Genomic DNA, 12,627 nt, shown 5'->3' with positions numbered 1-12,627 from the left:
CCAGCGTTATAAAGTGCATGAGCTGCCTGGGGCCTGCTGGAGCTATACCTATACAATGGCATTTAATTTATGAGCACACCAACCTCCCAGATAAGCATGCTTATCCCCGACTTAGAGATGGATAAACAGACCAGCTGAGGCTCCCTGCCCAGGCTCCACAGCTGAGTCAGTACGGGAACCCAGGTCTGTCTGACAGTGAGGTTTCTGCTCCTTCAACCAGGCCATGAGGCTTGCTGGCCAGCCATGGGGGACAGGCAGGACCCAGGTACCCCAAAATGATCATGCCATAAACTCTAGCATCCAGAGATTCCTAGTATAACGTGGTCAACCAAATACTCCACTGAGATTCATATATGAGGCTGGCTGCGGAAAATGCTGCCCAGGGAGAGAGGTAGTCGGTAATCCATTTAAATAGAAGCAGGTCTGTTAAAACCATTTCATTTTCATTTCCCTTTTAAAAAATTAAATAGACTGGGCGCGGTGGTTTATGCCTGTAATCCCAACACTTTGGGAGCCTGAGGCGGGTGGATCACGAGGTCAGGAAATCAAGATCATCCTGGCCAACATGGTGAAACCCCGTCTCTACCAAAAATACAAAAATTAGCTGGGCGTGGTGGCATGCACCTGTAGTCTCAGCTACTTGGGAGGCTGAGGCAGGAGAATCACTTGAACTCGGAAAGCAGAGGTTGCAGTGACCTGAGGTTGCGCCATGCACTCCAGCCTGGCGACAGAGCGAGACTCTGTCTCAATAAATAAATAAATAAATAAATAAATAAATAAATAAATAAATGGCACAGCTGGAAGAGGCTACCAATAGGAACGCAGCAGAGGCCTGTTCTCTGCCACAAGGTCATTTTGCTTCCATTTGCCAGTGAGGGTCAGGTCTCTGTCCATGCAGGAGTTCTGGAGACCATTCCAGAAATTCCCTGGCCCACACACCATGCCCACTCCAGCTCCTCCCACACAGCTCTCAGATGGAGTAGGGCTGGGCCTGGCCGGGTGGGCACCAGTGGCCTCAGGGGAGACCAGAATGTGGCCTGGTTGGGACCCCACCCACTTCCCTGGGCTTCAGGCCGGACCTGCAGGCTTGTGCACATTCTCGAGCTGCCTGGGAGCTGGACATTGGGGGCGACTGACGTCAGAGCCTGGAGAGAGCATCCTCTGGTCTGGCTGTGGCCTATGGGATGTGGTGGGGATGCAGTTAGGCAAAGTTTCGCCTGCTCCTTTGAGCACGGCAGGCACAGAACCTCAGCAGGCCAAACCCCATCGGCACCAGCAAGGCCAGGACGACACCACTCATGCAAACTAGAGGGTTTGGTTAGCCTGTTTTTTGTTTTCTACATAAATACCAAACAACCATCTCTCCTTCCCTTTGACAAATCAGCAGCTCCATTGTGAAAGCTGATGGTGGAGGATGCATTTCAGGGAGGGAGGGAAGGGGTCCAAGTCAGCCTGGGTATCTACTCATCTGGAATGGGGGGTTCCTGAATGGGGTGTCTGGGGAAGGTCTTTTCTCTAGTGGAGATCAAGAAGGAGCTGCCAGTGACCTGGACACAGCAGCTTCCCCCACCCCATAGGCACCACTCAGAGCTCTTGCCTTTTCCCTGTTACCATAAGATGACGTAAGTCCCAACCCATGCCTCAGCTCTACCTTCCTACTAGGGATTTTCAAGATGTTTGGCTCTTCTGAAGCCTGGACATTATACACACAAGTTAGAGCCAAGCACAACTGCTTTAGCTTAAAACAGACTCTGCCTTCCATAAGTAAGCCTCAACACAATGGCTGTAATGTCTGTGTGCTTGCTGGCTTGTTTCCTGTGATCTCTCCAAGCATATCACAAGTCACTCACAAGCCACATGCAAACCCAGATGCACAGAACCCCGCCCCCAACGCCCCCAACCTTCCCTCCTGATGGTGAGCCATGGGCACTTAATTTATCAAAGTTCGAAGAGGCCATATAGGTGCCAGGCATCCTGCTGCAGCTTGTGGTCTTTGGCTCCATTCGAGTTGCTGGAACATTTATCTAACAACCCCAAGGTGTCAGAGCCACTAACACTGTGCTGAGGGCAGTGCAAACTAAAGGGCTTTGAGGAAGGGAAACTGTGTAATCTGAACCCAGGGCCAGTTAGCGTGGAAACAACACAGCCATCTGCAGAGACAAGCCCAGCCCTCTTAACTGTCAACCCAAGATCAGTCAAGGGCTCCAAGATGCAGGTTCTGCCCCTCCCAAATGGCACACACATCTTTCTCCACCAAGTGGCTGCTTATGAACAACTGGGCAGAAAGCATGCACCTACTCCCTTAGGTCCATGACAACAGGGCAGGTGAGGGTGGAGGTGGAGGTGGAGGTGGTGGCAATAGTGGAGATGGCAGAGCTTGTGGAGATGGTGGTTGTGGAGGAAGTGGTGATGACGATGGCGAGGAATAGCAGTGGACAGACCCATCCTGGTTCAGATGGAGCTGGGTTGGCACTCCTTCCTGCAAGAGCATGACCAACTACACCACTGGATATTATACTTAAGGAATTTTCTGATAGATTTAACACTTCAGAGGCACAACTGCCCCTTCTTACTAGAGCTTAAAGAGCACACCATAACCTGGGCCCAACATCAACCTGTCTTCCTTCTGCTCACTTTTCCTGGGGTTCCACCAATTTCTGTGGCTGTTGACTCCCAAGTCTGTATCTTCAGCCTAGAGCTGTTCCCTGAGCCTCAGCTCCTACATGATAGTTCTTCAGGACATCCTGTGTCTGTTCTGTGATCAAACTTAGCATGTCCAAATGAGCCATTTTTTAACATCCATCCTGGTCTCAAACCTACCATCATTCTACATTCTCTATCATGATGAATCCATGCAGACACGAATCAGAAATTTCTACTATGCCCCACACTCATCATCACCACCTCCCCTACCACCACTCTACCATCCATACATACACACACGCACACACTCCTACTGGGTCAGGTCACCTAGTTCTAGTGATTCTTTCTCCTTTCTCTGGAGTCTGCCCCTGTGTCAATCTTGCCATATCCAGCTCTGCACTCTTCAACTCCCTCTCCTCCCATCTGGCCTAGACACAGCTGTTACAGTGACCTTTCTAGAGGGCTTAAAGCCTGCAATGACTTCTTACCACATGCCCCCAGACTTCCCCAAATGTGCCCTAAAAGAAAGAGTCTTGATCAAATTTGGGAAAAGCTGAGTTAAAAACTTAAATGCTTGTGTTTATTGCAAGGTTTGTCACAGCCTTTAATATAAATGGGTATTGAGCCACATCTAGAGGAAGAATAGAGTTTCCCATAACTTGCTGGGACTCCTTAGGGAAAAGTGGATACTAAGCCACCTCTTTGGCTCTTGCTTCCCCTTCTCTGCCTTAAAAACCCTTATTCTGCTGATAAGAATAAGGGTTCCTTACACACCTTCCAAGGTGAATGTGGTCAGCCCCTCTCTACTCCTTCCTCATTCCTTCTCCAATACTATAATCATCTGTCTCCATTTCTGATTGCCCCCACTGGTCTGGAAGTGCCCTAAAGCAGGTAACAGTAGTGATCCTGGGCCAACACAGCAATCAAGAAATGGTGTGTGTCCCTTTCGCATTTGTGGAGTAACTGTTGTACGTTTACTGATCTGGGCAAGAAAAGTTGAAGCAAAACCAGTGGTCTACTGGAGTGACATGCCCACCCTCTGCATCTCAGGCCCTCTTCTCCCTCCAACACCTCAGCTCACTGCCCCAGACCCTGCCTCCTCCCCTCCATCAATGTTGCTCTTACTCATTTCACCAGTGACTGGAACCACTAACTCCCCCTGGCATATTTCTTCTTTCAGCCAACTCAACCTCTCAGCAGAATCCTACACAGTCCACCCACTGGTCTCGCTGAGACACTCTCCAGTCCAGCCCCTGCCTGGTTTTCCTCCCACCCCTCTGGCTACTACTCTGTCCTGGTCACCTTTACTGGCCTGGGCCTCTCTACCCTTCTGGCCAATGCGGATGTCCCTTCAGGCTTGGCCCTAGTTCTCCTCATCCCCTGCTCTGGGCTCTGTCCAGCAGCAGTTTTCTGACCCTTCCCAGCTTCTCCATGGCTGTGACTATCCCCATCCTCTGATGACCTCTCATGATGTGTCTGCCCCAGACTACTCCTTGGACCTTCCAGTCTGATCTCACTAACTGCCCAATGGACTAATGTCCTTTAATATCTCACTGGCACCTCAAACTCAGTGTAGCCCAAATCTTAACTCTTGATCTTCCCCCTCCAACCTAATCTGCCTCTGGTATTTTCGCATCTCCCTAGATGGCTCGTCCATCTGGCTTAGCTCCATGGCTTGGCCAAAGTTAGTTCCTCTACATAAATGTATTTTATAAATTCCTCTTATAAATGTATTTTATTGCAATAAGAATAATAAATGTGTGATCTGCACTTTTAAAATACCATGTATAGGCCAGGTAAGGTGGCTCATGCCTGTAATCCAGTTTGGGAGGCTGAGGCGGCCAGATTGCTTGAGCTTGAGACCAGCTTGGGTAACATGGTGAAACCCCATCTCTGCCAAAAATGCAAAAATTAGTCAGGCATGATGACGTGCACCTGTAGTCCCAGCTACTTGGGAGGCTGAGGCAGGAGAATCACTTGAGCCCAGGAGGTGGAGTTTGCAGTGAGCCAGGATCATGCCACTGTACTCCTGCCTGGGTGACAGAGCAAGACCCTGTCTTAAAAAAAAAAAAAAAAAGTAATAATCTTGGTTTACTGAAACTCTTTGTTATTGATTAGCAAATCCCCATTTCCCCCTGCTCCAGCCCCTGGAAATCACCATTCTACTCTCTGCTTCTATGAGTTTCACTATTTTCAATATCTCAGATGTAAAATCATGAAATATTTGTCCTTCTGTGACTTGTTCATTTCTCTTAGCATAATGTCTTCCAGGTTCATTTACGTTATTGCAGACAGCAGTATTTTCAGCTTTTTCAAGGCTAAGTAATATTCCCTCGTGTGTCTATACCACATTTTCTTTATCCATTCATTCTTTGAAGACTCTTAGATTGTTTCCACATCTTTGCTAGTGTGACTCATGCTGCACTGGCACAGGAGTGCAGATGTCTCTTCAAGATCCTGATTTCAGTTCTTTAGAACAAATACCCAGTAGTGGGATTGTTGGATCATAATAGCTCCATTTTTACTTTTTTGAGGAATCTCCATACTGTTTTCCAGAGTGGCTGCACCATTTTGCACTCCTACCCAGTGTGTGAAGGTTCTAAATTCTCCACACCTTTGTCAACACGTATCTTTCGGGCTTTGGTAATAGCCATCTTGACAGGTGTGAGATGCTATCGCTTTGTGGTTTTGGTTTGTGTTTCCTGGTGATTAGCAATACTGAGCATTCTTCCCAGTCCACCTGTTTCTCTTGATCCTCATTGCCACCAGCCAATCCAAACACCAACCTCTCTATTGCTTGCATTCTTGTGGCAGCCTCCAAACAGGTCTCCTGGCATGCTCCTACCACAAAAGGCAGCAGCCTCACCCTTCTTGGCAGATCAGCAAGAACCTTCCTTCTTGCCTCCTGGAGGTTCAGGGCTCTTAGACATTCTGCTTGTGTCGTGCATAATAGAACTTGCTTTAGTTTCCTGGGGTTGCCAGCACAAATACCGTAGACTGGGTGGCTTAAACAATGGATATTTATCATCTTACTGTTCTGGAAGCTGGAAGTCTGAGATCAGGGTGTCAGCAGGGCTGATTCCTTCTGGGGGCCATGAGGGAGAATCCGTCCCAGGCCTGTCTCTCTCCTGGTGGGTTGCTGGCTATCTTTGGTGTTCCTCATCTGGTAGACCCCTGCCTTCATCTTCACGTGCCATTCTTCCTGTGTGCGCATCTGTATCCAAGTTTCTCATCTTTATAAATTCACCAGTCATATTGGATTAGAGGACTACTCTATTCCAGTATGGCCTTTTCCTAATTTAACTAATTACATCTTCAATGACTCTATTTCCAAACAATTAGGGCAAGTTCTAAAGTACTGAGCATTATGACTTCAACTTCAGTTTTAGGGGCAGATCCTGTCCACAGGTCCAAAGAGGAGGCCACAAAGCCCTGGGTCAGCTGGCCAGGAATGAGTGGGGGTCTCTCTGTGGTTGGTAGCATATGGATAGGGCAAGCACCCAGTGTGGAAGGCATATGGTGGAGTGAGACCTTCAGGCCCTGCCTGGCCTAGGAAGGTTACTTTTGAATGAAGGGACCTTCACCCACCTCCAGAGAAGGCAGGGATCTCCACTATATCTCTGGTAAGGAGACTGAGTGGGGGCCTCCACAGGGCTCCCCAGACCTCTTGCCAGCTCAGCTCTGACCGCCCCAGTCACCAAAAAGCTCTGGGGATGGCCGCTCACCTTGGCAGGGCCATGGCTCTGGCACCTTACTTATCCACTACCTGGAAGGTGCCAGCCCTCCCCCTCCTCATTCACTCTGTCACCAAGAACTGAGGGCTGGCCAGAGCCTTCCCAGCACTTGCAAGATAAATGGGAGTGAGCAGACATTTCTGTGGCCCGACTCCCTTTCTGTGGCTGCCTTGTCCACTTCAAGGTCCGCAGACTCCACTCCAGAAGAGTAGCAGTGCGAAGAGAACTTCTCCCAACATGGAGGTGTACAAAGGGTGCACCCACGACAGCTGCTCCAGGTCGCTGGGAACCCATGGTCTGTGTGAGCCTTGGCACCTGGAAGGCACGGAGGGCCCTTCACATTGACATTTTATCTCCATTAAAGATGGCAGAGGGATTCCTGCAGAGGCCATCCTTTGAGGTTGGCTCACCACAACCACGAGTCCTCCTCTTCCCTCCCACACAGCTGGGCTCCCAAGATTTCAAGAGTGCCCATAGCTGGCAAACTGCAGCCTGGGCACAAACAGGTGCTCAGTAAAGGCCTCCTGGCTGCTTCTTTGTTCCCCATTGACATGCTCAGCTTCCTCCTAGGACTCCCTCTCAAAGTATGATTCTCTGATTATCTTTAGCTGACCTCTCTCCCAAGTTCCCCTGTGCTGTCTCTGGCCAGGGTAACAGTATCACAGCTTTCAGTTGCCTCAGCCAGAGATGTTGACTCTTCATAGCCTGTCCTCTCTGAGGCCCCTAGCTTCTGTCTCCCTGTTTCCCTTGAGCCCTGCCGTATCTTTCCATGCAGAGAACCTCCCGTCAGGCCTGAACATGGCCTTGTCCTTAGCATGATGATGGCCTTTGCTCTTGGCTCCACCCTGGTGGGTTCTTTCCATCCCATCCAACTTCCTCTCTGTCTCAAAAGCCCCAGGACAGCTTGAGAGCCTGTACCAGCCGATGGCACACTGTTTGGACATGCATAGTCTGGCCTCTGCCTCTTTGGCTTCACTTCCCCTGGCCAGCTTGCACCATCCCCTAAACATCCATGCCCTTCACCTCCTGACTCAACCACACCAAGCCACTTTCTATCCCACACCAGGTCATGCCGTTTCCTACCATTGTGCCTCTCACCACTATGTCCCTCCTTTTTGGAACACTCTTATTCTAGTCCTCTAGCCCATGAACCCTTATTCATCCTCTGAGGCCCAATTCCAACGTTGACTTCTGTGACATCAGCCTGAGTCACCCCACTCCTTCATGTCTCCTCCCAGAGCAGGTTGGAACCTCATCCACACTGGATTTGTCACTTCCTATTGTGATCCTTTGTCAACCAGCCAGTCTCTCCCACAAGAGTCCCAAAAGTTCTCAAACGTCAGTGTGCACAAAATCACCTGCCAGCATGATAAACAGCAGGTCACCTGGCTCCACGCCCGAGATTCCAATTTGGGGCCCAGGAATGAACACTTTCACAAACATACCAGGTGATCTTTGTGCAGGTGATCCTGGGGCCCCACACTAGAGCTGCTGCTCTCGTCGGTTCTAGGCTTGACGAATCTTGTCTTTTTCAGGGGTATGCGTCCCCAGCTCTAGCTCAGCGTCCATCACATGAAGTAATAAGTGAAAGACCTCAGCTCACAGCATGGCTTCCCCCCTTCTGCCAGCCAAGTGGCTATGGCAGGCTCCATAACTCCTCTGAGGTTCAAGAAAGACTTCCACCAGGCCCGGCTCACAGAGCTATGCGGAGGATTCAGGAACATAAGAACCTCAGGTACAACATCTGGGCCAACTACATGATCAGTGAATATGGTTGAATCTATAGTGACATATGCTTCTTATAGTTTTCAAAATGTGCTGAGGCCTTACTCTAGTCATGCAATGGGATATCTACTTGCGAACAGTCATAGGAGGAAAAAAATCCCTTCGTCCCCTCCCTTCTTAGGTATCAGTGGGGTTTACAGTCTGTTCCGAGTTCCCCCAGGTGTCCTGCCAAGTTCTAGGAGGATGGGTGTTGATGCATAGGGAAAAAAGGAATGATATTTCCCAAAAAGAAGACAAAGGGAGGAGAGTGTTTCCAGCCTGCTGCATGTCCCCTGTGGTGGGGACAGGCCCTGAGGTAGGGACCATGGGGAGCTGCGGTGTTCCAGGGCCTGTACACACTGTACACACTAGCCAGCAGAAATCACCTTTTCCCCACAGCCCCTCCCAGAAGGTTTGAGGAACAGCAACGAGACTGGGGCTGGAACAGAGACTGAATGAAGGCCAGAGCCATGGGGAAAAAGGTGGAGGAGGTATGGCGGGGCTCAGGCAAGGGCAGCCACTGGAGGGTGTGGGCAGAAGAATGTCACCATCTGATTTCCACTATGAAACCATCACTCTGGCCGTTTTCTCAAGACTGGAATATGGGGAGAAATAGGGAGGCTGCTTGAGAGCTCGCATCATTCAGATGTGAATTGATGGTGCTTAGACAAAGTGAAGGTGGCAAACCTGATGAGAAGTGGGTAGTTCCAGAAAGATCAACAGGGTTTCCTGGCAATAGGATATGGGGTGTGAAAGAAGACAGAAGTCAAGTTTGAATGGGTTTCTGTTGCTTGCAGCCAAAAGAGCTGAGTCCTGACACTGGGTTCCTTTGCTCTCCCCAGGAGCTGGAGGTGTTCTCTTCCAGCCGACTCCCCACTGGGCCCAAGGAAAGCCTGGTAAGATGCTCCCTCAGAAGCCACCCAGGGCCCCATGAGGAATTAGAAGTGATGACTAAGCCAAAGAATTGAATGAGTGAGGCTGTTTACACACAGAAGCCCAGAGTCAGAAATAACAAAAGGTGTGAATGAGAAATCCAGGAAATCGGCCATGAACCCAAGAGCTCCTCCGGGTTCAGCACACTTTCCCACACATTGTCAGCAGCTGCAAGGCCCATCCTCTGTGGCTGAAACTTTTCGGTGAAAGCACCAGACCACACACATCAGCCTTTATGACCGTGCTGGTGTGGTGGAAGCAGTACTCACCTACCCTCTCTGTGAGCACTCCAGATTTCCCAGCCTCCCTAGTTATGAGGCCAAGTCATGTGACTAATTCTGACCAATGGACTGTGAGCACCAAAGATGGGTTTTACTTCCAGGACAAGCAGTAGGAGGCAGTGTGTGTCCTCCATCCCTCTCTTTCTGTGTTACAGTGACCTCGGGCAAAATGGACTCACCTTGGATCCTTGAGTCACCAAATGGAGAATAACTATTGCCCACTCTTGCTGGGCCTTATAGGAGCAAGAAATAAACTTTCGTTTCTTACAAGGTTAATTTATTGCCAGAGCATGGCATGGCATAGCTGTGGCAAATACAATTGGGTAAGGACTTGGACACCAATTTAAAACAACAATACAAGGGTAAGTCACATTCATATATTACTTTGCAGTTTAAAAGAGCTTCTGCTTATTCTCGTTTGATACTCACCTGTTCTATGAACTAGGTAGGTCTATCTGAATATTTTCAAATGGACACCTTCTGACTGGATTCAAAAACAATTAGAGAGAAATCAATAGATTTCCTTTGTAGAAAACAAAGTGTAAAAGACGACTTTTTAAATCATACTGTTAAAAGTTAATATAGACATACAGACAAACTTACTAGAAACAAAGCAGGACCTACTGAGAAAGCTATGAACTTAATTGACGGAACTAAAATTTTAACAAATAATGAGTTCTTGATTAGGAAGATTCAGTATCGTAAATACAAAAACTCTTCCAAATTAACATATGAATATAACATACTTTGAATCAAAACCCTCAGATGACTTTTTGAGAGGCTTGATAGTATGAATACGAAGTTTTTTTTGGAAAATGAAGAGATGATAGTAATTTAAACATTGTGTGTGGGAGAGGGCACAGTGCACTACTAGATATTATAACAAAGCTAACCTTAAACCACAGCCATCAAGGTGAGCTCTAATGGAGAAATAAACATAACAACAAGATAGAGTAAAAAGTCTGCCAACAGACTCCAGTACTTCTTATTCCAAAGGGATTTGAAACCGAAGCTTAACAATTTTAAAACTCTGGGGTACTTCACACATTCCCAGGGTAACAGTGGCTTATTATGGCAAAGATTCTCACTAGAATGGCCTGAGATGGAAAGGAAGGTGTGTTAAAGTGTGTGTGACTTTGAAAAACTGCCTCCACACATATACATATTCCTAAAACGCAAAAAATGATTAACAGTTCAAGATACTGCTTACTTCTGCAAGAGAAGAAAAATAATGAAATCAGAAAGACTTCAAAGGTTCTTCAAAGACTAAATGATGTTCTATTTATTATGTTGAGTGGTAGGTAGATGAGGGTTTCTTTTTCTTTTTTTTTTTGAGATGGAGTCTCACTCTGTTGTCCAGGCTGGAGAGCAGTGGCGCAATTTTGGCTCGCGGCAATCTCTGCCTCCCGGGTTCAAGCGATCCTTGTGCTTCAACCTCCAGAGTTGCTGGGACTACAGGCACACGCCACCACACCCAGCTAATTTTTTGTATTTTCATTAGAGGCAGGGTTTTACCATGTTGGCCAGTCTGATCTCGAACTCCTGACCTCAGGTTATCTGCCCATCTCAGCCTCTCAAAGTGCTAGGGTGACAGGCGTGAGACACTGCACCCAACCCATTATATTATTCTTTATTCCTTATATAGACAATCTACACATTCTTTGTATGTATGAAATATTTCCTAGTACATTTTAAAACCCCTGAGATATATTGATATCCCTCCCAGGAAGATGTATCCACTCCATTTTCAGTTACAAATCAATGAATTAATAAATCAATAGTAAAATGATAAAAGATCTTGAAGAATTATAGCTTGAGGCATTATCCATGATTCACCATATTTTGCACAAAAAAAAAAAAAAGGTGATGAAGATGAGGTCCAGTGCTTTCATAAAAACAAGTGAGGAAATAACTTTTAGTGTCATGCTATTCTTCCCCTAGCACTTTAACCTCCCTACCATACTGTACAAAAAAGGCATAGACTTCCAATACAGCTGTAATCACCATTTAGAACTGTAATGGAAAAAAACAATAATTTTTCTCCTTTTCTTTTAGAGATGGAGTCTTACCCTGCCACCTAGGCTAGAGTGCAGTGGTGTGATCACAGCTCACTGCAACCTCTGCCTCCCGGGTTCAAGCAATTCTCCTGCCTCAGCATCTCGAGAAGCGGGGACTACAGGTGTGTGCCAACACACCCAGTTAATTTTTGTATTTTTAGTAAAGATGGGGTTTCACCATGTTGGCCAGGCTGGTCTTGAACTTCTGACCTGAAGTGATCCACCCACTTTGACTTCCCAAAGTGCTGGGATTACAGGCGTGAGCCACCATGCCTGGCCAAAAACAAAAACAAGTTTCAACAATTTTTAAACTCCCTATAGAAACAGAAGATTATAAATTCTATATGGAAAACTCAACAAAAATTTACTGAAGGACATTTTTTAAAAGACACGAATAACTCCATGTTCCTCAATGGAAATGCTCATTTTTATAAAAGGCTCACGTCTCCCCCAAATAGTGTACAAATTGAATAAATTGCCAACCAATATCTTAAAGGATTCTATGGAATTTGCAAAACGGGTTCTATTTTAAATATATCTGAAAGAAGAGCCAGAAGTGTCTGAAAAATAAGATAATTGAAAGGTTCTTGAGATATTGGATATCAAACTATTCTATAAAGTTTTAGTTATTAAAGCATTGTGGTATTGGCAATAGGATAGACAAATTGATGGGGAAAAAACCCCAGCAAATCTTGAAATGAACTCATAATACATGGTAGAGGTAAGACCCTGTCTTTAAAAAAAAAAAAAATTGAGCTACTCAGATCCCTAACACAACACTATATACAAAAATAAAATTCAAATGAATCAAAGAATCAATTGCAAAAAATAAATTTATAAAAGTATTAGAAAAATATATAGGAACATATCTTCATACCTAATATGCAGAAAGTTTTGCTAAGCAAGATATCAAATCCATTAGCCATAAAGTAAAATAATGACATATTCAACTACCCACAAATTTTAGAAGTTCTATACATTAATAACATCATTTTCTAAGTTTAACAGTGAGAGAGACTCAGGGAGAAATTATTTGTAATGTGTATGATAAATAATCCCAATTCACAAACTATAAAAAATTTTAAGAATTAATAAAAGAAAAAGAGCAACCTGGGCAGAATAACCAGGCAAAAGACACCAAAACACAATTCACAGAAGTACAAATGTTACACTTAAAAACGCAAGTTCAAACAATGAGATGACATTTAAAAATGT

This window comes from Theropithecus gelada, chromosome 7b, assembly GCF_003255815.1.
Source record: "Theropithecus gelada isolate Dixy chromosome 7b, Tgel_1.0, whole genome shotgun sequence".
NCBI lineage: Eukaryota > Metazoa > Chordata > Mammalia > Primates > Cercopithecidae > Theropithecus > Theropithecus gelada.
The sequence above is the reverse complement of the archived record's forward strand: the minus strand, read 5'-3'. Positions refer to the sequence as shown.